The 23,723-nt window shown below is 44.5% G+C and overlaps 1 protein-coding gene across 4 annotated transcripts in view; it reads left to right on the top strand.

Annotated features, from left to right (window-relative positions):
- RASGEF1C (RasGEF domain family member 1C) overlaps positions 1 to 23,723 on the top strand; it is a 76,432-nt gene that overhangs the window by 18,175 nt on the left and 34,534 nt on the right. The window contains exon 2 of one of the 4 annotated variants that reach the window (XM_074603847.1): positions 615 to 1,084. The exons of the other annotated variants lie outside the window; for them this stretch is intronic. The gene's annotated coding sequence lies outside the window, so the exon portion shown is untranslated. The remainder of the gene's footprint in view (positions 1 to 614; positions 1,085 to 23,723) is intronic. 4 annotated transcript variants of the gene reach the window in all.

Genomic DNA, 23,723 nt, shown 5'->3' with positions numbered 1-23,723 from the left:
CTACTGTGTTTTCTTTGGCTACTAGAAGCCTAATCTTCAACTGTCCTAATTTCTTTAGGAGATATTTAAGAGTTGCTTGGTCTCCACTTGCAAATATGTTGCTTGTATTCCTGGATGAAGATATTCTTGGAATACTTATTTTAGTGCAAACCCTCCAGTGGGCAATCTTTTATTCCAGAATAATGGGCCTTTGTCCAATTTAACATAATGTACTTTGGAAGTGGAAGTCTGTAGTTTGTTGTGCAGGAAATGCACTCATTTACCAAATCTCATTAATTAACTGGCACCTATTTAAGGGAACTTTCTTCTCTCTTGTGGTGTTTAAAACATCATCTGTCATGAAAAGTAGCTGTGTAGTTTTTTACAATTGGTCTTTGATTTTACAAGTGATTCCTTCTGCATATTAAAAGTAATATTTCTGCTACTTCTCGTTATGAAAAAGGGACCTCAGCTTTGAGAATTACAGTTTCAGCTGCTCAGAATTGTGTGGCAGCTCTGTGCTTGCTGCCAGGAAGCTGTTACTGTGCTCAGGACAGTGCGTCTCTGCCTTTTGATGTAATATTCTACGTGATGAAAAACTAAAGTAGTTTTTTTTTTTTTTCTTCCGTGTGTAGCCCCCACCGCTTCTGGGCGGCGCAAGATTAATCTTCTGGCTGCCAATCTACAGAGCTCTTGCCCAAACCAGAGACACCTAGCAACGCCTGCACTGCACCAACTGTCTCAGACAAAACTCATCGCCTTTCCTCAGCGGGCTTTATCGATATAGCCATGCAAACGTTTCTCCTCGGCCGCCTCATCTTTGCTCCTTGCCTTGCTTCACTTTGTCATTTCCAGGTCACTTCCCTTGCCTTTGTCAGCATGTTTAGCATTGCTTCGTGAAGGCGCTGCCCTCAGGAGCACCGTCATGCATACTAAATGCACGTCTGGGACCACAGCATGAAGTGGCCCATCCACTCGGGAGCAAGATACAGCCATAGGGAAGAACAGATGACCCCCAGACCTTCTGGAGGTCAGTTCTGTGCAGCCACACAAGCACCTTCTACTGTCCTTCTGGAGTCAGGGTGCTCGCGTGGCCCTTGTACAGGTGGGTGCATCGCTTCTGCCATCCCTGGCTGCTCTGACTCGTCTTCAGTGGTGCCTGAGCCAGCCTATTTTAGTAATGTAATTATTCACATTGAGCATAATCAATGAGCCACAGAGCAATCTACGGGTGGCTCCAATCAGTGGAATTACTCAGAAGGATCAAAATGAGCTGCTTTTTCTGAAGATGATGTTGTCGTTCACATAGAAACAAGTTCAAGGAAACCCCATTCTTTATGTGGGGTATGCTGTGACTCTGAGTACCTGTTCACTTAAGTCCTTGTCTTGCCGTAATGTAGGAGTAGGGGTCTATGTATGTTTGGGAAGATGTGGGTCCCAAAGGTGTTTGCCTGCAGAAGAGTAATAACCTTACCAGGGAGATTATGAATAAAGGGCTGCAGAAGACACTGCAGCTCTGCTGGCAATACCAGTAAAATGAGGAAAAGATTGTTTCAGTTGGGTTTAGCTGCGTGTCTCTCTAGGACAATGTGGACACAGGTCAGGCTGTGATAGCCACCCGAGGAAGGCGGTGGAAGCTTGTGCTATTGTCCAAGAGAGCTGCTGCGGCTGGTACCTGCTGGCATGAGCCTGCTGCCCCCATGCAAATGGGCCACAAGCCATTAGCACCTGACCATGAACGCATACTGGGCAGGTGAGTCCTCTTGCCTCTCATGTGTGCTCTTCCTTCCAAATTACAAAAATACATGGAAGATTTCCGGGAGGGAGGGGCGATTTGGTATGAAAAATGGCACTCCTCTGTGCTTGGCAGAACTTCGGCCAAGCTTACAGCTGTACAGAGGGGAGGCCAAATGTGTGCCCTCCATCTGAATGTGCCTCGGCACAGCTGTGGGAAAGTGTCACACAGATTGCCACCCGCGGGCTGTGATTTTTAGGCGCACATCTCTGTGTGCATGGGTTATGTATTATTCTGCAAACCTGCCTCTGTCTGCTGGCTAACCCCAAAAAAACACGACTTTGTGTCCTCTCCCACATGTGCTGGATGCCACTTGCTCACCAGGAGCACAGCTTGAAGGTTTTATCCTACCCATGAACTGATGCCAAAAGGGACAGTCTCTTTCCTCTTGTGCAGTTGCGCATCTGCTCCTTCTCCCTTGCCTCAGCTTTGCAGGTTGTGTGGCTGATGGGAGTGGACTCCCTGGGCTCATCCTCTGGGCTCATCCTCTGGGCATTGTTCAGTTTTGATAAGAGCAGAGCAGCCCTTAGAGGGTTTTTTATCTCTTGGTGTGTTAATTTTCTGCTAGATCAGCAGATTGAGCAGACTTACCCCACTTGTCTGCCAGTTGCTGTCTGTGTTGCAAGGGAAGCAACAGGCAGTGGTGGGCGAGCAGCATCTCTCCTTCACGCTGCGCGTGGTCGCACCAGATGATGTTTAACATCCAACTGCTGTCTTACCTACTTACTGCGTACCTTGGATGTGCCCGCAAATGGAAACTGCTGTGTTTTTTATATAATTATTTTTGGGTTCTGCATTTCAAAATGCAGCCACAAATAGCTGTTTGGCATTAAAAAGCTAAAATATTGTGTGCATGAAGTCATTAATTTGTCAGACTCTTACGCTGATTGGGGTGAGAATCAGATGATGGGATCCAAATATTTCCATGCTTTCAGAGACCTCAGTTTGCAAGTCAGAGATTAGGTCCAAATGTTCATGGTGATCCTTCCCAAAATGTCTCATCCCAAAGGGCGTAACAATCCCTTGCCCATCTTTGGGCACTCGGCTCAAGTTCCTGAGTTATGTTCCTGTCCCCAGGCATCCTGTGCTGTCCTGCAGAGGTAAAGGGACCCAAAACTGGAGGTATTTTGAATTGCCAAAGCCCTATTTATTTTACGTATTTGAAATCCAGCTGGGGAGGAAGATTTGTTCTACTCAATGTTACTGTTATTTTAAGGTATTGGTTTTGGAGTTTGGAGGGGTTTCTTGCTTTATTTTTAATCCTCCCTTTCAGCTGCGTGTACAGAAAACCTTGTCCAGGACTCCTGCTGCTCAGAAAAAGTAAAGGGATGTTTGAAAAATGTTCAGTTGGGTCCAGTTTTTCAACTTAGTTCAGATCCCTGATTTGTGAGCCCAAAATATGTGTGAGAAAGCCAAGGTGTTTCTGAGACACCTGTATGTTTTGGACTATGTCTCTGACATTGCCTTTTGTCTTGATGTATAAGAATAAGCACGGTAACACTATGGTATTTGTTGGCAAAATCTGATTTCCTTTATGGCAGCCTCCCTTCAGGTTTTAGGCGCCAGTTCAGCAAAACACAGAACCATGGGAGCAACCCCATCTCTACTGGATGGGATGTTTTTGTTTACCTAATTTTGAACACACGAATAGCCTTATTGGTTGTTGCATATTGAAGAACACGTTTAAATGATTTACTGACCTGGGGCCTACATGCAGATGTGAATATTAAAAATGAAAATTTAGGCATTCAATCCAGATTGTGAAGCTGAAATACTTCTTTTTCAGTGCAGTCTTGGGGATTTAAACAAACATTTTCCGTTAAGATTAATGGAAGATGCATGCCTTAATTCCTGTAGACTGATTTGAAAAACATCAATCAAGTCTAGTATGAAGCCCTGAATGCTTGATGTCTTTGCGTTGCAGTCTGCGTTCTCAGTTCTGCAGGCCTTGTAACATCTCCTGGTCACTGTTTTGCATCAGGACCATTACTGTCCTTATCGCACTGTGTTTCCAGCCCCTGTAATTTTATTTTTAGTTCCATGGTACTTAGTTTTATCTAAAAATCACAATTCCTAGTCCTGATTCACAACGGTACAGTCTCTGTTTCTATTCTTATTTCTACTTAGTGCATGTTCCAGCGGGAGATGGACGTTTACAGCCTTTAAATTCGTGAAAGAAGGCCTTGAAACACTTGACAGCATTAACCATAAGCGCTCGGAATCCCAGAGGGAATATAAAGTTGATAGACTTGTGCGTGTGTTTTTAAATCTCGAGGTTTTAATACCAGTCTCCTGATGAGTGGGAAGCCTGTTTCATTGCTGTGGAGCATTTCATGCCGGCGACCTGGCACACGCAGCCTTACAACCTCCTGCATGTGCATCAACCAGACACGCATGTGGTGGGACTGGATCAGTCCTGCTGTGTTTTAGCATGTGCCACAGTTAAATAACTCTCCTCCCTGCCTTTCTGGAAAGTACTTACAATTGTTCCCAGCTCCTTACTTTTCTTGATGTTCTACCTTCTCTTTCTTGATGCTCCGGAGATTCCAGAGAGGTGTAGCAAGTGTCATTTTCATGTGCTATCTGTAGAACTGCTCTGGTTTTTGGAGGTAAATCTGTGTTTTCCTTCAAGTCTGCCTTTTGTGCGTAGGCATTGGTGCTTGAGGCAGAGCATTTCATTAAAGATTTATGTAAAGCAGGGGCTGGTCTCTGAGGCAGGAGGATAAAGCTGTGCTCCAGAATGCTAATGCGGAGCTGGAGCGGTTTGAGATGTGCGTAATGCAGCACCAGTTGGCACAACCCAAGGTTTCATCCGGGAGAGGGAAACTTGCACCATCATCATCTTTGCCACCCTGAAACTTTGAGGTTCGTTTGCATTTTGGTTTACAGCGAGGAAGCAGAAGCGCCCTGCAGGCTGGCCTTGCCAGGCACCCTGGGTAAAGGGGCTTTGGCTCTGGGAGCCGAGGTGGCAGGCAGCCGTGAGCCTGCCAGTGCACTCAGCAGAAGTCATTGGGAGAAAACACAACTGTGTGATTTTGTTCTCTCTGCTCTATCCTTCCTCTTGGAGCTGGCACGAGCAGGGTGTGGAGGTGAAGCTCAGCTTGCGTTTTCCTCACTGAGATCTCTCTGATACATTTCAGCCACTGCAGAAGTTATGCAGAATGTGCCTTATCTATGTCCCTGGTTCTCCAATGCTGCCCTGGTTGGATGATTTGGATCCAGAGAGTCTGTCATTCATGGAGACACTTGTGAAAATTCACAAGTAAGTCTGAGAGCATTGGTGTGGGTAGCTTGATTGCGTACCTGGTGGTCACCGCAGCTGCTGGAAATCTGACTTGTGGAAAAGCCATTGGGTTCAAACAGAGCTGTGGGCGGGGATTGTCCCAGCTCCATCCACAGCAGCTTGTGCAGAGCCCAAACAACCTCTGTCTGACAGCACTAAGTAGAAATCTAACAGCATATGGAGCTTCCCCTGGGCTTCACAGCTGCACGGAAGAACCCACATGTACTTTTTCAAAATAGTGTTGTTTACTGTTCATGGCAGGTGCAGCTCCTGTTCCCCACTTTGCGGGCAACGCTCCTTCCTGTAAGGATGCACCCAAAGCTCCCAGGGACTTGCTGTCCTTCACATATGCATTTATGTATTGCTGAGTTGTTTATTTGAATGTAAAGGCACGACAGGAAATGGGGTTTGTATTCATGGAAATGTAATTATGTATGTTGTGTAAACTGACTAGTAAAAGTAATTCTGGAACTCAAAACAGGACAAGATTTGAATACTTATTAACCAAAACAATGGTGGTTGCTGTGTACCTTGGAATAAACACCTCTGTCCTATAGGAAAGGTTGTAAGTGTTGTCCCATTGTCTCCTATAGCTCTGGCAGGTGGAAATGACCATCCTGCAGACCCAGTGTAGGAGGCTTTGGCAAATGTGGTCTTGAATTTTCTCTGCTGCATGAAGATCCTGCAAGTGACAGGATAAAAAACTGGAACAAGCTTGCCTACGCAGGCGGTACACTTGAGCTAATCTCCTGCAGATAGGATCTGTGTGTTCCTTTGAAGTCATTCATGGAGAGCCACGATAATGTGGAAATCTCTTGGACTGTCTCCCTCTGCGCGGCAGCTCCATCTGGGATCAGAGGCCAAAGTGCTGCATTGGATGTGTGAGAGGGAAAAGCTGCCGTAGGACTCTGGGCACACAGAGGGTGGTGAGTGGCAAACAGCCTTGTCAAGGAATGAACAGGGTAAGGTTTGATTTTTTTTTCTTTTTTTTCTTTTTTTTTGCAGGCTGAAATATCAGCCAGAGCAGTGTAACAGCATGAGTGTGAAATAGCTTTTTGAGTCGGAGAACCCAAAGATAGGTGTGCGTTGCAAATGCTGCTTCTTGTGGTGTGAGCTCCCGGCTTGCATCAGCTGTACACAGCAATTGCACTGCCTGTCACTAAGGCGTCAGATCCCAGGGTCGAATTGGTTTCACTGAGCTCACCGTGTACCTGAACTAATAGAGCAGACCTTGACTGTCTCATTTGTAGTTTGTTTTAAGGTAAATGTCTCCACAAATTGGAAAGTCCAAGTCCCAGTCCTCCTAACATCAGCCAACTGCATGGAGACTGCCAGCCAAGTGTGTGTATTTTAACAAGCACACACCTGGAGAAACGCCCGCAGCTGGTTTTTGCTCTGTGTTTGTCAGAGGCAGGTAATGCAAAGCTGATGGCTTTTATAAGAGAAAGTTCTGAAATTCTTTGAATTATTCTAGTGCAAATCAACTTGCTTGCTATGTGAGTGGAGCTATAGAAAAAGATTGGCCAGTGTTATTATCCTAACCAAGAAATAATTCTCTAGTTCTCCTAAACTGTGGAACATGAATTGAAAAAATCCAAGTCTATTTCTGTATTTTTGTGGTCTCCATTTTTGGCAGTGCAAGTGACGTAGGACAGCTAAATGTCACTCGGCTTATCTGCTGCGTCCTCAGCCATCAGTGCGGGCAGCCATCAGCTCCAGTCCCTTTCAGCAGCTCTGCAAACAAGCACTGGAAATGGCTTCACTGATGCTAGGGACAACGTAGGGTCTAGAAATAACAGGTTGGCAGTGATAAGTTGTTGTTTCCCAGCAGCTTTGGAGGACAGGGTATACTTGAAATAAATCTATCTGGTAGGGTTTCAAATTGGCCAGGGCTGTAAGCAACAGTTTATTGAGCTTATTTATGATGTTGCACCTAGGAAATGAAATGGAGAAATGTCAAGTGCTTTCAACACCAGCCAGCACAATTTAATGCCCCCTCCCCCTTGCTTGGAATCTCTGTCTTGGCTTCCTGCCGGACGCATATTATTGTAATAAAACACATTCGCATTCTAGGTGGTAAATGGAATTTACCCGATAATTAAAACTACAAATAAAATAAATTCATTCATCATCATCTTCATTCTCAGCGTAGCTTACATTCTTAGCACTATATATGGTATAAAAATGTGTACCTTGGGCTTTTTAGCTGTTCATGGCGTAATGACCAAATCCATCTGTGAGAGTCTTGGGAATCCAAGCTGAAGCAAAACCACAGAAAAGCTAGATCTGAGCAGTTCCCTTAAATGATGTTTCCACAGCCTCTTCTCCTGTATTTGGACTTTGTCCCGGTCTGAAGCCCATCTTCTTTCCAGACTGCTGGTTGTTACCATTATACAAAGACAGAACAGCCTCAAGTTCCTCAGCTGAGTAACCATCTGTCTGGCCTCCCACACGGACACCTGAAGATGAGTTAATGTTGAAAAGAAAACAAATCATTTAAATAATTTTAAAGCCTCAAACGCATCTTTCTACAATCTGGAAAGTTTCCAGTGTGGGTTTTTTTTTTTTTCATGTGTTAATAGGATAGATACATACTTAGGTGTAAAGTGTGCTTGTTACATTAAAATTCTGACATCCAGTTTGATAGAGTTGCTTCATAGTTGTGCAAAAGGTATTCTTGACGCCTTGGTTGTAATACGTGTGCTGAACCTGGCACTCAGAACGTGGGTCATTTGGACACGCACGGATGGCTGTTACTTGGATTCTGTCCTGAGGGCCAGCAGCCCTTCTGCAAACCTGGGGACAGGGAAGAGTGACACGACATCCGCAGTCTCTTTTGCCAGTCATGTCTCCTTGTGCCGTCTTACTGAGTAAAGCCTGAGTAAGCAGTCGCATAATCCGGTACAAGTAGCACAATTGAGCACAGCAATTTCTTTTCAGAGGAGTGCTTCCTAATGTTAGGATAAAGTTACACAAAATAGAAAAATTAAAGACAACTTTGAAATAAATCCTGAAATGCAGCTAGAGGGATCTTGGATTAAAAACCTCTTGCGGGCTGCTTTATGAACAAACAACTTCATCCGTGATAGATTGTGTGCCCCGAGCGTACATAACAAGGCAATTAAGAGAAAGCACAGTCAATGGAATAATATTGTATTATCTTTTTGTTTCACTTAAGTCCTGTATCTCCTTTCCACTGCCAGTTTGCTGTAAATTGCACCTTGTCATTAATAGGATTATTGATAACTCTGCCAAACAGAGCTTCTGCAGAATTTAGTGTTTGCTAAAAATGCCTCCTTCATCATTAAAAAGTGTTACTAATATGCTTTAAACATAAATCTTGTACAGTGTTAATGCTCTAGGTTACAGCCAGAAGCAAGTAGAGCTCTGTAGATTGCGAAAGCTGGAGGACAGGGACACATGCCTGCTTTGGGCTGCAGACTCTCAAGCTGTTTGAATTTTTTTTTCAAGTCTGTAAACTCTTAAAAGTGAATTTAACCTTCTTCCCTGGGGCAAGTTCAGGGGTGAATTGTACCCTGGATAAATCAGCTTGTGCTGCGATTGAGTGCCCACCGGACAACTCATATTTTTCTTTTGCCCTCTCGCTCTGCTTGTTTGGAAGCAGCGGCTGTGGTGCAGGTGGCCCCAGGTTGCACTGCTGATGTTGGCTCTGGGGCCTTGCACCTTGGGAGGTGGCACTGTGGATGGTTTGCACTGGCCTTGGCTGCAGGGATGTGGTGGTAGACAGGTTCAAAGTCTGATGGCCTCTGGGAGTCAGCTGAAGGATGTGCGTTCACATCCAGCAACAAAAAGCCGTTCATTGCCTGCCAGCAAGGCTGTCAGCAATGTGGCTAGCACGTCACGCGCTGTCCCTCAGCCTGGACCCAGGGCACAGGCTCATTTTGGGCGAAAAGACAGCGTTTGGCTGGAACTTTCTCCAAACAGCTTTTCTTTGCTGAGTAGCATCATGTCTCTGAAGTTTGGGTTCAGTTTCAGCCAGCTGCTTCCTGGCCCTTTGTCATCCTCCCGTGCAGTGCATCATCCTTGTCCCCGCAGTATGGCTGTGTAGAGCGAAGGGCAGGCAGTGCTGTGTCTTCTCTGCCTTTTGACAGCTTCTCAAATCCTCCCTGCATGTCCCTTCATGTCCAGGAGGTGCTGAGTGGGGTTCCAAAGTGGGATAGGTAGTAGAGGTGCCTCCAGCTTGAATCTAGATTATTGTCTAGACCATCAGACCCATTTAAGTGATCACTGCTGTTCCCTGTGTGCCCAGTCTGTGTAGTATTCTCTAGTGCTTTGTCCAGCTCAGACTTAAATAACCCAAAGGAATTTAATCATATCTGTGAGACGTGATTTATTGTTATTTGATGGAGCTGTGTGGTATCAGTCTGGAGTCGTAACAAGGCACGAACAGACTTGCGTTGGTACCCTCCTGACGTTTCAGCACAGCAACCAAATTCAGGCTTAGCAAGGACGGTGCAGAGCAATTCCCTGGGATTTTCATTAGCAACGTGGTGATGTTCAGGTGTCTTGGAAGTCTGGGGCCTGCATGGAGTTAGAGCAGTGACGGCTACACATTCTTGCAGCCCCTTCTCTAGCTCATGTAAAGCAGCGATTTGAGACAGCCTGCCCAGTCATTTAGAAGATGATCGTTCTCTCAAAGCAGCAGTTTGTCAGACTGTAATTTTAAAATTACATTGTGTTTTGCTAGGACTTGGCAGAACTTCTCCTAGGCCTAGACTTTTAAAATAGTAGCCCAAAAAAGCTCATTTCTGCTGCAATTAAAAACAAAAACAAAAGGAAGAAGGAAGAGCGATTTGAAGTGAACTGTTTAGGAGGTGGTTGGTTTTTGTTAAAGAGAATGCTGTCTGAAACTCTTGCTTTTGAAGATGTATTCCCACGCTGAGTCACATCCAAGGTTCGTACAGAGAAGCCTGGCTGGCTGGCGTTTTAGAGGTCGATATTTGTTGACTGCTTTAGAGACGTTGCCAGAGCACAGCAGCGGTGTCTCGCGGAGGAGGGCTACCGGCATGCCCTAAGATAAATTGATTCAAAAGGTAGGCACTACCTCTTTGCTGCTTTAATTTTCCTCCCCCTGGGTTTGCTGTGCTGGTATGATTACAACAGACGCTGGGCTGGGGTTGCCATCTTCCGCTGGGTGACAAGGACAAATATTTTTGCCTTCAGAGACTGAAGGTTTCTCTATTGTGTGTCACTGCTGCCTGGGGAGCACGTAACTTCATGTCACCTGTGACAAACACAGCATTAGAAATAAGCCTGCTATGGGTTAAGAGCCTCTATCTCGAGGTTATGTGGCTGTTATGCTACTAAATGTCATTTTAACTTACAGAGTCTCACTCTGGCCTTATTTCTCAGTGCTTCAGTTGGTGAGTGTGCGGTTTTGTCACTGCTACTCATGGAGTGCATAACTCAGCGTGAGTAAAGACACCCATCTGAAATCATAATGTACAACGACATTAAGCCCCATTAGTTAAGACTTGGACCGGTTACAAACGAGGGTAAAATGCACACTCCATTACTGCATCTGTCTCTTCTCTGTGTGCGTTTAATTTTCTGAACAAAGGGTGGGGAATTAAGAGACACCTCTTTGATACACTTGCTGCCGTTTTGAGCCAGCCCAGATCTGAGAGAGCAATTGTATTTTAATCAGCTCTGTGAGTCATCACAAAAAACGCCAGCTCAGGTTTGATTGCCGAGTTTGTATTGTTGCTGATGTGCGAGACATGAAATAGAAAGAACACAACATGGTACTTAGCTGCAAGACTGAGCCCAAGATGCTGACAATTTGAAAAAGCTCGGGTTTGACTTTGCACGCCACACAGATTTACTGTAGGAAGAACATGTTTTCCTCACAATGATGTCATTTTCATAGAGTCACTTTAGAGATAGTGCCCACAGCCCAGCAGAAGGCTGGGTCTGAACACGAAGACCTCTTCAGGATTCTTCTAAGTCTCCTGGTTGGAAGAGAGCCAGTACTGATGTGATAACAAAGTGCATGTGGATAGCGATGCTACCCATCCAGTAAAGTTCCTGCCTGAACCCACTTGCAAATCAAAAGTCACTGAACTGCCTGGAGAAAGTGAAAAGTACCAAGGATTTGCAGATGTGAGAGAGAGAGAAAAAAAAAAAAATCATAGGATTCTAGAGAGGTTGGAGACATGGTGCTGGAACAAACCCTTTCCTTGTGGGAAGGTTGTTTGGAAATTGGAAGCCCTTGGAGGCTTTTCTAGAAATGGGCATTAAGTAATGACAGACTGAGCTCTGGAATAACCTCTTGACTCCGGCTTCTCGTGGTGTGCGGTGTGGCAGTGAAGCGGAATGAAAAGCTGATGTAACGTGAAAAAGGGATGTTTTAAAAGTGGAGGATTTGGGAATTTAGGAATTGAGTTCCCACTGAGAAATGACTTGGCTGCTAAAATGGACTACAGTCCTGGAAGATGTTGGTGAATTGTGCCATATATGAGACAGAACTTTTTTCTCCCCGGGTAATTATGTGGTAGCCATCTAAATACTCACTATATTAATAAAAATTATAAACAAGAAAGAAATTATATATTTATGAATGATGAGCACACACTTTAAAGTGCCCTGAACAATAAAGAAGAATGTTGGTCATTAGTATGGTAAAAGAGACATAATGGGCTAAATAACTTAATTTCTCACACATTTCTGGATTTGGCCAAACATGAAATATTTCACTGAAATGATCACAAAGCAGACTGAGAGAATATTGGCCAATATCCTCCTTTTCGACAAAACAGGTTCTAATAATAAAATCCTGTGTTTGATTGCTTAGCCCAGTGAAAGGCTTTGCGTAGTCCTTCCTTTTCATGCTGTTTAATAGGCTGTAACGATATCGCCAACCCGTCCCGAGCAGGAAGGGAAGGAGAGTTTTGTGCTGGCCTTGGCAAGAAGGTCAGGACACAGATCTGGCCTAAGTGCCGTCGCGCTTGTAGGGACCAGCTGGGGGGATTATTAAACGTGGAGAATGGAAGTGAATCAGAGTATTGGTGTGAAGGGGGGGATCTTCACAGGTATCTCTATTTAGAAGATAATACTTGAACAAAATGCTTGTTACAGTATGGGAGGAATTCAGATATGGGTGAACTCCTTGTATTTCCCAAATGGGCTCCCATGCCAATTTTTGCAGGGCTCTTGGCCCTGCTGAGGTACAGGGAGGCCTCCAGGTGAGGTGACATGGCTGTAGACACGTGCTGCTTTTGGTATTTGCAGGGCATGTAAATGACCATCACAGCTGTGCTTTTGGACACTGCAGCTTTTCTGTGGTTTGATCTACTAAAACTCTGTGAAGAACTTAAATAGCTGGAGCTCTGTCTAAAGCTGAATTACATCTTGTCCTGTTCTTGTAGCGTAACGTGGTGGTTTTGAGCAATCTGAGTTGGTTTTTTTTCTTCACAGACCATTAAAAAGCTCCCAATTCAACCATGTTGTTTTAAAGCTTGAGTATTTCATTTTTGTGAATATTTTAAGCAGGGATCCTTGAAATCCCTAAAAAACCAGCTTGTTTCTCTGAGTCCCAGGCATGTCTGTTGAAAACACTGTAAATGTTATAAGATTTGACTGTACAGGCTGCCCAAAACAGACATATTGATGTTATTTAGCCTTCACTTGCCAAGTTGAGCATTAGGATTGTGTTTTCACATGCGAGGAAGCTATCGGCTTTACAGATAGCCATATTTTTATAAGCTGCATTTGGCTGTCACACCTTCTCCTGTAATCTCTTGATATGCAAACAAGTCTCAGTTATATATGCTCCTGGCCTATAAACTGATATCCCTGAAGAGTTCCTGATTATCCTTCCATTAACTTTTACTCTCCCCTGTCTCCCTCAGGGAGGTAACAAGTAGTCGTTCCTTCATCAGGGGTTTCCAGCTGGTTACCTCCCCAGTTCCCTCTTAAATGGATTCTCTCGGTAGTTTTGTGTGTCGTGAAGGAAAAACCGACTGTGAAATTTCAGCGCCATCTGAAAGTACAGCAGGGACTGCTGAAAATGGGGATTTGAAAATCTGAAATGCAGGGAAAGCATCCTGGATCTGAAACTGCCATCCCAGAGAGCAGAATAACCATACACCACGTCTGAAGTGGAGTCTCATAGTGCAGCAGGGGAAGGGGCATCGCTGTTTCTATATGGTGTTTCAGCTTAGCTACGCTGCTGAAAACTTTGCCGAAGGCTTAAGTGACTCTGCAATTCTTATATTTTCTGTTCTAGTTAGGATTATTTACAAACTGACATTCAAACCCATGTCTTTGTTGCACTGAATGCTGCACACTTCATTACATTCCTCATTTCCACAGTTTCTTTCCTATATGGGGGTCAGATAGCTTCTTAATCAGATTTTCATACGCTGTGTCTATCATGGCTGCAGCTGAGGACATCCCAGCAAAGCGTTTAGCAATGAAATCTTCATTTGTCCTGTGTCCATCCTTCTGCAAACTCCTGCAATAGCAAATGTTTGTGAGTGCAGCCTGAGTCGTGTTCCCAAAGACTGGGCCCGTGCAGGGGTTTTTGCACTGGGAACCCAGCCATGGAAGTTTTGGACACACTGGTGATGTCTTGACTGCTAATCTCTATTCTAGTAGTAAAATAGCCTTTGAGGCCTCTCTCACCCATCACATATTCTTTCTTGTTTTATATCCATTTGACGATGGGCTGTACGTTTCTTCTAGTTATTGCCTTAAATTGAGCATAAACCAGTGTTTGCTCGTTCCTGTCAATATTCTTTGTTTGAAACAGGCTGCTGGCTCAGCTCCTTTAAAATTATTCAAACTGAAATGATTATTTAGCTGAATAAATGTTTCAAGACAAGTTGCACGTTTCTGGGTTTGGTATTAGCAGTCCTAGAAAATTTGCAAATACCAGAGACTGGATTTTTAAAGGTGATATCTAGCCTTGTTGCTGTAAACACTTACGTGAGCAATCGGTTCTATCAGGGGAGCAGAGGTAGCTCCCCTTATCCATGCGATGCAGAATCATACGTTTTGAATAGTCACCCTGATTGCAAAGGCTTGTTGAGTTTGTGGCCACTGAACAGAAATAAGATGGTTAGAATTTGGCCCCAGCGATGTCGCGGTGCCAGACTTAATTTGAGCTTGTGATTCATCCAATTTCCCAGGTGGTGTGGGAAGTCAAGGGTTTTCTTCAATTGCATGTATAAATCTATGGGCTTGAGAGATTGCTGGTGACATTAGACTCTTCCTTTTGCAAATCCTACATATTTGCATATCTGTACATGCATAATTTTACCAGAAATTCCCCTACAGTGTTTAAAGTCCTGTTGTGTACGTCTCTGTGTAGGTCTGGAGTCTTTGAAGATTAAGTAAGGGTGAGACATTTAGCCACAGGGTAACGACTCAAGTGTACATTCAAATTTTGTATCAGGTAGTTTGTTATATTATTAAAATAATACAATTTCGTAACAATGGTAGTTGCTGCTTTAAAGAGCTCACTGTTGCTCAAGCAATATGCAAAATGAACGAATGAATATAGCTTTTTATGCTGGGGACCTATCCCAAAATGTGGGATTTTCACTGTGTCCCTATAGAGCATGTCCTGCTTCAAACACTACGGAGGGGGGTGTGTGTGTCCCCATCTGGGGGCTGTACACTGAGCAAGCTGCCACCCTGGGGCCTTGGAGGGTGCGGGGGGAAAAAAGCCACGCGTGGTGTTTGTGGCTTCTCAGAGCATCAGAATGAGTTAAAAAAGCTCTGTGCTTTCTGACGGGTCAAATATCTTTCTGATCTATAGGATTTGCACCCTTGACACTGTCTTTTGAGGAGCACTTCCAAAAAGTATGGAATGAATGTAGATTATGTGGGAAATATCTCAGTAGTGCGCTCACACAGCTCGAGTCAGCACAGTCTCCCACTGTTAACTGAACATGTCCTTTATGGAAATTGGCTTTGTAACCCACATTTCAGCTGCTGAAGAGTTATGAGGTCAGCAAGTGCACTTCAGAATTTAGCTCATTTTGTGTATATCTTGGACCATTTTCACCCCTGGGTTTTATACCACAAAAATCAGTGAAATGATGCCAAGAAAAAATTCATCCCCTAATATTTAAAGTCAGCTCTTCCAACACGCGTGTATTTCGCTGAGCTCCCTACCGTAGCTCTAGGAAGACTTCTCCTTGCTGGTTCCTGAAGGTTATAATTTTTATATGGGCACTGAGAATAACTTACAAATGCAGATTTTGGATGGATATTAAATCTCGTACTTCAGTGTATGAACAAATCTCTAACTACTGGAGAGCAGAAAGAGGCTCCTGGAGTGAGCAAATGGTTGTATTTCTGCTCTCTGCGGTGCTCTTACCCCTTTCTACGATGGATCTGATGGTGGCCAGCATGAGAGGCAGGTAGGTGAGTTGGATGGACCACAGGCAGCTCCGCATGGGTGATTCCCATGTTTCTGCAAGAGCAGATTGTTGATCCCAAAGCCAGAGCATCACATTGCTGGTGCTTTGATAGGAAGCAAAGACCTAATGCCTGCAGTCCCTTTTAATGACAGACTTGCAGCAATGATCACAGAAGGGTCTTGCAGAGTTAATTTCAGCTAATGAGCAATTAGTCAGCTTGGCCGTGACTTCCCCCTGCCCCTTGCCTGCTGGGGAAGAGGTGGTGGGGCTGAGCATGGTGCTTCCCTGGGGTATGGAAGCCCCAGCAGCATCCACCTGGGCCCAGCACTCTCACCTGCATTGGTGCTTGAGCTGCAGCTGAAATTTCCTCTTTCTGAAGTCGAGGGATTTATTTCCCAGCTACAGACTTACTGTGTTATCCTAAATGGCAGCAGAGTCTCTTCTTTTTTCTTCTTTTTTTTTTTTTTTTTTAAATACTTAATGTAGCCAGAGAAAATCTGTCAGCAGAAGACTCTTTGCCTGCCCAAACGAAGGTTGAACTTGTGTGGGTTGAGCAATATTCCAGGGTGAATGTGGTTTAATTTGGGGACAGCTACAGATGATGTTGCTGCTTTCTCGCCTCGTGCGAGAGGTGCAGGGTTGGCGAGTCCCCCAGCGCCGTCGTGTCCCTGGCTGCCTCAGGTCACACCGTGGTAGCGGGTGGTGGGACTGGGAGCAGGCACAGATGGTGCTCCAGAAGGGGAAATCCAGAAGCTCACGAGCTTGTCTCTTTTAGGGAGACATGTCCATATGCCATCCATAGAGCACAAGAGCCTGCTCGTCAGTCTGGAGCACTCCAGGGATGCTAGGATGAAATAATCCAAATCTATAGCTAAGACTGGAGCCTGATGCTGGCTGCGCTGGTGTAGCCCCTGTGCTCTGACCTCTCCATTTCCCTATCCACAATCCTGTGCACAGCTCTTGAAAGCAAGTTGAGGATAGGGGATGAGAGCACTGTAAATCAGGTGCTTGATTGTCTGTCCCCTCGGCTGGGCACGGCACACTGAAGCACAGAGGTGCTTGCCACAAAGGATGCCTTGCAGTTGGACATAAATCTCAGGGATGCCTGCAGACCATGGCAATTAGGAGCAAAAATCTAAGAGGCATTTGTGCTAATCTGGTAACTGAGCATTGCTCAAATGCAATGTAATTAACAGTGGTGATAAATTGACATTGCTGACAGTCAGAGCTTGTGCCTCTCTTCAGAAGGCATTGATGCTTTCTGAGATAAAGATTAGACCCTCTTCCATGTAATACTTTAACGAATTTGGGAAGAAAAAAAAGTCAAATGTAATGTTGTCCCACCCAAAATGGAGCAGTGATAAACAAGTTACATATTGAGGAGCAAGGGTGCACTTATATAAAAATGTGTGTGCCTCTATGTAACTGTATGTACCTACGTAACACCCAAAATACATTATGCATTCATATTTGCATGTGGAATCTGTCTGAGGACGTATGTGTATGTATAAAAATATGATTTATAGGTTTTTAAACCTCCCTGACAGACTCCAGGAGACCAATTTCTAAATGTATGCCAAGATTTTTGACTAAGAGACAGGTAGCAGTAGGTGCTAATAAATGAAAGAACTGCAAGTGAAATGTTGTGACATGCACCTCTCTGAACAACCTGCGGAGCGCTGGCAGAATCATCAAACCGAGCTGAGAGTAATCAGCAGGGACTGATAAAGCTGCTCTTGTAATTATTTGTTTGATATACAGCTTTCCTTCTTCCTTCTGCATAAATAGCAGAATTGCTTTGCTTAGTGTGGGAGGTTTTTTATTCCTGTCAGGGCTTGTTCTCACCAAGATGTCATGAGAGGAGGACTGAGGTCTGCATTTTTGTTTTATTTACGGGCTTTCCATTGTAATTCTGACAGCATGCGGTGGAGACAGCATTCATTTAGATGGGGAGAGGCGTCCTTGCTCATGCAAAGCTGTCGGTGTTGCAGGGGCCAGACTCTGCCATGCTGCTTTTAAGCTGCTCTGATTCCTCCAGGTTCAGCCTGGAAGAAGCTGTTCCTTGAGAGGAGGCGGCTGCTGACGTCTAAAGGCAGTCACAGTGTCATGCCTGTGTATTTAGATATAAAATAAAATTCCCCACAGCACCTTTCTGGTTTATAAGTGTGAGTTTGGTGGTGCCACAGCCCAGACTACCCTACAAAACCACACAGCCCTTCGGATTGACAACTGTTAGTTATCCTTAAATAACTTCCTCTCCTCACCACTTCCACTGCCTAAGCAAGAAAATCCAAGCGTTGACTGATTTCCAGGCAGTCACAGTGGTGGCCCGTCAGCGACAACTGAACTGAGCCAAAAGGCTCCTGTTGATGTCAGTGATTTCTGGGAACGCTGCCTGCATGGTTTTGTTCCGGGATTTCCCTCTCCGTCCATGCCTGGTTGAGCTCTGACTTCACTCAGGGCAAATTTTGCAATTGTGTGTTTAACAAAAGGTGCAGTAATTCGTTCCCACTCTAAGCACTCTGATTTTCCTTGTTCTGTTTGTGTTCTATTTATCCTTTTTCTTTCCTTAAGGAAAGAAAAAGGATAAATTTTTCTTGGAAAAACAAAAAGAAAAAAGACCCTGTACACCAGAATAGTTTTTATATTGTCTAAAGGTTTTACCAGCAACTCGGGAGGAAGGGGGAGGCGTAAGGGGAGAGAGGCACATTAGAGCAGAAAATAGATTTCCTAGCCTAAAGTGAGAGAAATCCAGACTGCTGCCTTTAGCATACATTTGAATACTGTGACGAGCATCTGGAATACATTGGTAGGTGTTCTCCTTCTAATATTACAAAAAATCTGATAACAATGAGGCACAGATACACCACCGGCCCCGTACTTCACACGCACACGCAATATTGGGAAAGTGTCCGAGACATCAGAGGCTGCGTTCAGTCTCATGCCAGGGTCAATGCCAGCTCACACTTACTCAGGAGAAATACTTCAGACTTGAACCAGACTAATGAAAAGAGAAGTTGTCCTGAGACTAAGAAAAAAAGCCTTACAGCCTTTGCAGTTTTATGGGGGGTTGTTCCTGAGCGGTCACAGTGCGTCCTTTCAATGCTTTCTGATTCCGGGCAACGATGGCATTTTAAGATAAATAATGTCTTCGCAGCTCTGCTTGTTATTGAAGGGCTTTTATTATTGCTGATGTTACATGAAAAAGAAAGTTATTAAAAAAATGTGGCACTAACAAATTGAAGCCCCTAGGGAACTGTTGCCTGAATGGGATTTTGATTGGAGTTCAATTTAATTGGCCATAAATCTTCTCGTTTCTGATTTACATTCTACTTAGCACCATTCTACCAAATTCATGATAATCAGGTTTTCATTTTTCTCTATCGAACAAAATACTCCGACATGAGCATAAACAGAAATATTCCTTCAGCAAGGTGACCTTGTTCTTTCTTGCATCGTGCTGGTAATTGATTTAATGCCTCCTTACCTATGAATTGGGCCTCTTTCTGAGGCATGTCCATCAGATTCTGAAGTAATTGGTTGGCATGGTTGTTTTTTCACTGTAGTAATTTTGACTGCAAGATATTTCTCATAAACCTCTACTACAAGAATAGCTGTGATCATGCTCACTGACACGATGGAAAAAATTTAGCTGGTAGCTGTACGTATGCCTCTGCCGTCGGCTGGCTTTGAACGCAGCTATGTGCGTATCTCGGAGAATAAAAGCTCTTGTTCTAGCCCGGAGTAAATATGCGAGACGCAAAGCCCCGTGATTTCTGTGGGGTTTGAGTCGAATTTTTTTCCTGTCTCATTGCAATGTCTTTAGAGGAATGAAGCTACAGTGCAGGCATCGCTCACGCTGGGCCCTTCTGGTTTGGAGGTTTGCTGCAAAGCAAGAAGCCAGGATCAGTTTTGTGCCTGCCACGAGCGGTGGTCTTTGCTCCATGAGTTCCCCAACCGCTAGCGGGGAGAGGATGGAGACTGAGAGCTTCTCTGCATGTTCAGGTCACTCCTGGGGCGATGTAAATGCTGTTTTGGAGATGCTGGGCCCAGTTTCTCAACTGAATTTTTGCAATTACTCTTTTGGATTAGAATGCTTTTTCACAGGGAAGTTGGAAGCTCATCAAGAATTGTTTGGTGTGTGAGTTTGTAGCTGCTTTTTACAGCAGGGGTTCCTTTGGTTTGGGTTTTTCCTTGAAAAACTGGATGAAGAGGGTTTGTGCTTTAGGTGCTTCTCCAGTGCCCTGTGGGAGCTGCAGCTCGGCTGCTCTCGTAGCCTGTTCTCCCCCAGTCGGAGCTTCCCAGTGCATCCCCCTCCCCACCTTGTGCTGAGGGCTGGGGCTGTGCCATAGCACGGGGATGGGCAGCAGCACTCACCCGATCTTCAGTCTCCAGCAGCTCCTAGCACAGTTCAGAACACTTCAGTTTGGGCCAAACCAGGTGTATAGTGGAATTTCATCACCCCCAAAAGAAATTTTACAGAAGAAAAAGTTTTCCAGGCACCCTGAGACTCCTAGCCCACATCCCTCTCCTGCTCTGGAGTGCCATGTGCTCTACATGTTGCAGAGCTGTGCTCTTCCTCTCTGCTCTCCTTTCCCTTACTTTTCCCAATTGCTTTTTGCAATTGCTGGTTCAAATTTGTCAGGAGTTTTCCTTACCCTTCTGATCTGCAACACCCAGAGGAGGCTCCACACGAGAGACTGTGGGGGAGAATTCTTCAGGGAAGTGATTTGGGAGGGGAGATGAGCCAGAGGTGAGAACCAGGTGGGATCAAAGGAAATAGAATTGTCATCTAATTCTGATTAGATACCCAAAACCCTTACATTCACTTACTGCTCTTGCAATCTTATTTGCGTGAATCTCAGTAAAGTGCCTCAGCTGCTGCAAGGAATGGATGGGAAAGGGGAGGGAGCCAACCTGCATTGAGATGTAATCATTGTTATTGAGTTGCAGAATATTGCAGTTAAGTGTTTTTCCCCACCTTTTCCATCCCACGATTCTTTTCCCCTATGATTCTTTCATGTTTCTAAGTTGTGTAGCTTCATTATATTGCTCATTTAACCGTTTCCGGCAGTATTGGGATTGACAGGTTGAGTTTTCTGCAGTCTCACAACTTCATGGAATGTAAATTGAATGTTTTATGGCCTGTTGAAAAGGTGAAAAGAAAGTTACATCTGCTACCAGTTTCCTAATTACATCAGCATCAAGTACATTATGAGTTTGTTAATGCCAGGTACTCTTGCTGAAAAAACGTGTATAACCATGGCCTTGACAACTGAAAGCAATTACTTTGCAGTGGTTTTCTTTTTGTCTTCTGAAACATTAGAATTCTTTCTCTCTTCTTTCCTCTGCTTCTCTCCCTACAAAAGAAATAGAGAAAAATCTGAATTTTAACTCATTATGATTATCGTCTGAGGTTTTATTTCTCTGCAAAGATGAATAGCTGGAAAATTACTGAAAGTAATGTAAAGAAAAATGAGCATCTGTTACCAAAGTTTTTGCTGAGCCCTCCATTATTTAGGGCTTGTATGACTGCGGTGGGCAGGTACCAAGGCAGATGAGACCAGACTGTGCCTCGTGTCCTGGCAGAGAGCACAGGGCAGGGTTTGTTCCCCGGGGGACAGGACAGAAAGCAAGTGCTTTATGGGAACAGCTGAAGGACTTGTGCCGTATCCTGACCTGCGGGGATCGTGTGACAGAGACAAGAAGCATCATTGCTAAAAGTGTCTTCATGCCAAATAATGCAGCTACAAACAGCTAAATCCTTCTGGCTCCAGTTGGCATGTTCAGACTGTCTGTGAAGTTGTCAATCGGGAAGGTTTGAAACTCTCCTTCACTGTGCAGCCTGCTCCCCGGTGCCATTGTTTCTGCTCCTTCAGTCATAACCTACTGGAGTCTCCGCTTAGGAGTGAAAGTCTTTTCCAAGCTACCTAGATGGTAACTCTGGTTATAGCTCGGACCCCAAAGCCCAGTGAGTTGGGCTGTGAGTTGGTTCTTCTCCCACCTGTGGCGTTAAGTAGATCACCTTTGGCTTCAGTTTCCTCTCCTGCTGTTTGTCCATCACAGTAGTGACTTTTGTTTGGGGCAGGATTCACCTGTACATGAATTAGAACAAAGAGGGCCTTGGTTTTGGGGCTATTGCAACTAAACATCAAAGGAGAAGAGATCTGTATGTCTGCTCTGAGCTGCAACCCTGTGGAGTACATTAGATCGTATCCAGATCCATTGAGAGAAGATGCTGGTTGCTTGTGATTCTTTCTCTTTTCCTGCTATTCCATCCCTTAGTTCCTGATGCTTTTGGAGCAGAGCAAATCCTTCAGCAAAGCTCTTCCAGTGTCACATAGAGAGATTAGTGATGGTTGGATAATAGGTTTGGTTACTAAAGGTGGACAAGAATTCTCCAAGATGTTTTCCCAAAATGTTTTAGCATGAACCATCTTCACTTCCTTGAACTCTGGTTTTGGTGACAGTTTGATCAATAAAGAATTTTGCAGGATTGAGATGGGATGTGAGATGTCTCCCACCTCTGTTCGCAGATGGGAGTAAGAACCAGTCCAACTCGCTCTGGATTAGGTATATTTGTTAAAGTCTGTGCCTTGCCAAATTATGCTTGACCTTGAATCTCCTATAGCCTTGATTTATCCCCTGGTCATGCTCACTGAGCACTGACTTCCACGTCCTGAGTTCTTGTAAGGAGGAGCCCACCATCATGGTCAGGTTAGTGAGGGAAACTGGAGGCTCCCTCAAGGCACAGGTGGACACCCCAGCCTCCACACCTTCCCTTACCATCCTCTCAAGCTCCTGTAGTTCTGGGGGGAGATTGTCAAAAGCTTGTGCCTTTCATCCCTGAAGTGGGAAGGGTTTTATTTATTTTGTTAATCTGAAAGTTAAGTGGGTGGGAAGATAAGTCTGCAGCCCCGCTCCATTCGTCACATGGTACCAGCTCTTGTTTCCCCTTGAGAGAGGCAGAGCAGATGGAAGGCAGAGATGAAATGAAGATCAAAAGTAAACAGCATGATTAAGTTTTTGATAGAGGATAAAACACTTATCACATCAAAGCCGCTGAAAAACACATTAAATGTTTCCTGAACGTTTCGTGTCCACATAAGCATTAACTTTACTTGCCATGGGGACATTTGTAACAGCTGGCAGTGGAGCTGGGGAATGCTGGTGGGGTATTTACCCTCATGGCTCTGCTGCAGGTCACCTGGCTGGCACCAGGCAGAGCTGGCAGCCTGTTACCATCCTCCAGCGCGTTGAACCTCTCTCGCTGCAGGTTGATGGGCCCATGTTATGTGCATGACTAGACAGTCCTTTCTTTAAGCCATTCCCTGCTTAGTTTTCCAGGTTTGGGCACTGGTTTTCCAGAGGCTTTAAGGCACTTGCAGATGTAGGTAGGTGCAGAGTTTGTGAGTGTTTTTTCATCCAATCATTGGTGATCCTTTGGTTCCGTGCTTTGGCATGGTGAATCAAGTCCTTAGATATTTTTGTGCAAGCAGCATAATTTGTAGTGAGCAGTGTCTATGGATCACCTATTTTCATCATTATGTTGGAATACTGAGCTGTCCTGGCCAGTGGAGAAAGATTAAAAAGCAGTATATTGCCATTATTTTTTAATTTCTTTCCAATCTTATGAACGTATAAAATATATTAGAAGAATGTAAGGAAAAGGCACTTTGTAATAGCCAATAAGAGCCAAGAATGATGAATGATGAAACAGAAGAGCAGCAAAAAAAAAGAGTAGAGGTAGAAATAAATGCAGGAGAAGATTCCCTGTTCCAGTTATTAATAACCCAGAACTTTATTTCCTCTGCAGTGGCAATGGGCTCACTTACAGCAAACCCAACTTTATAATCCAAAAAAGCCACAGTTGAACAAGCTGTTGCTTGAGCTGTTGTATTTCCCAATCAGAGAATCCTTCACAGAATGCACAACCCCAAGATCTGGGAGAACACTGAGGAGCCCGCTATGATCCGGTGAAACACTGTTGTCCTGATAGAGGGTCACGAGGACACCCTACTGCAAAGTGCCCCAACAAGTGCAGAGGGACCTTTCTTGTCCCTTCTTGCTCAGCACCACTTGCACAGAGCTGGGATTATTGATTGCACTGGACCACTGCTGGTGGACATAACGTTTTGGTAAGATTAATGCAAAATCCTACCAAACCAGCTCAGTAGCATTTTATGTTGCCTTTATGCAAATGTCAGTGCTGAGTCCAATCTGCTTTTTTTGTTTTTTCCATTTTATAACCTTGGTTTTCTGTAGGCAAGGAAGG

This window comes from Larus michahellis, chromosome 11, assembly GCF_964199755.1.
Source record: "Larus michahellis chromosome 11, bLarMic1.1, whole genome shotgun sequence".
Classification (NCBI taxonomy): Eukaryota; Metazoa; Chordata; class Aves; order Charadriiformes; family Laridae; genus Larus; species Larus michahellis.
This window is presented reverse-complemented; position numbering and strand designations above follow the sequence as displayed.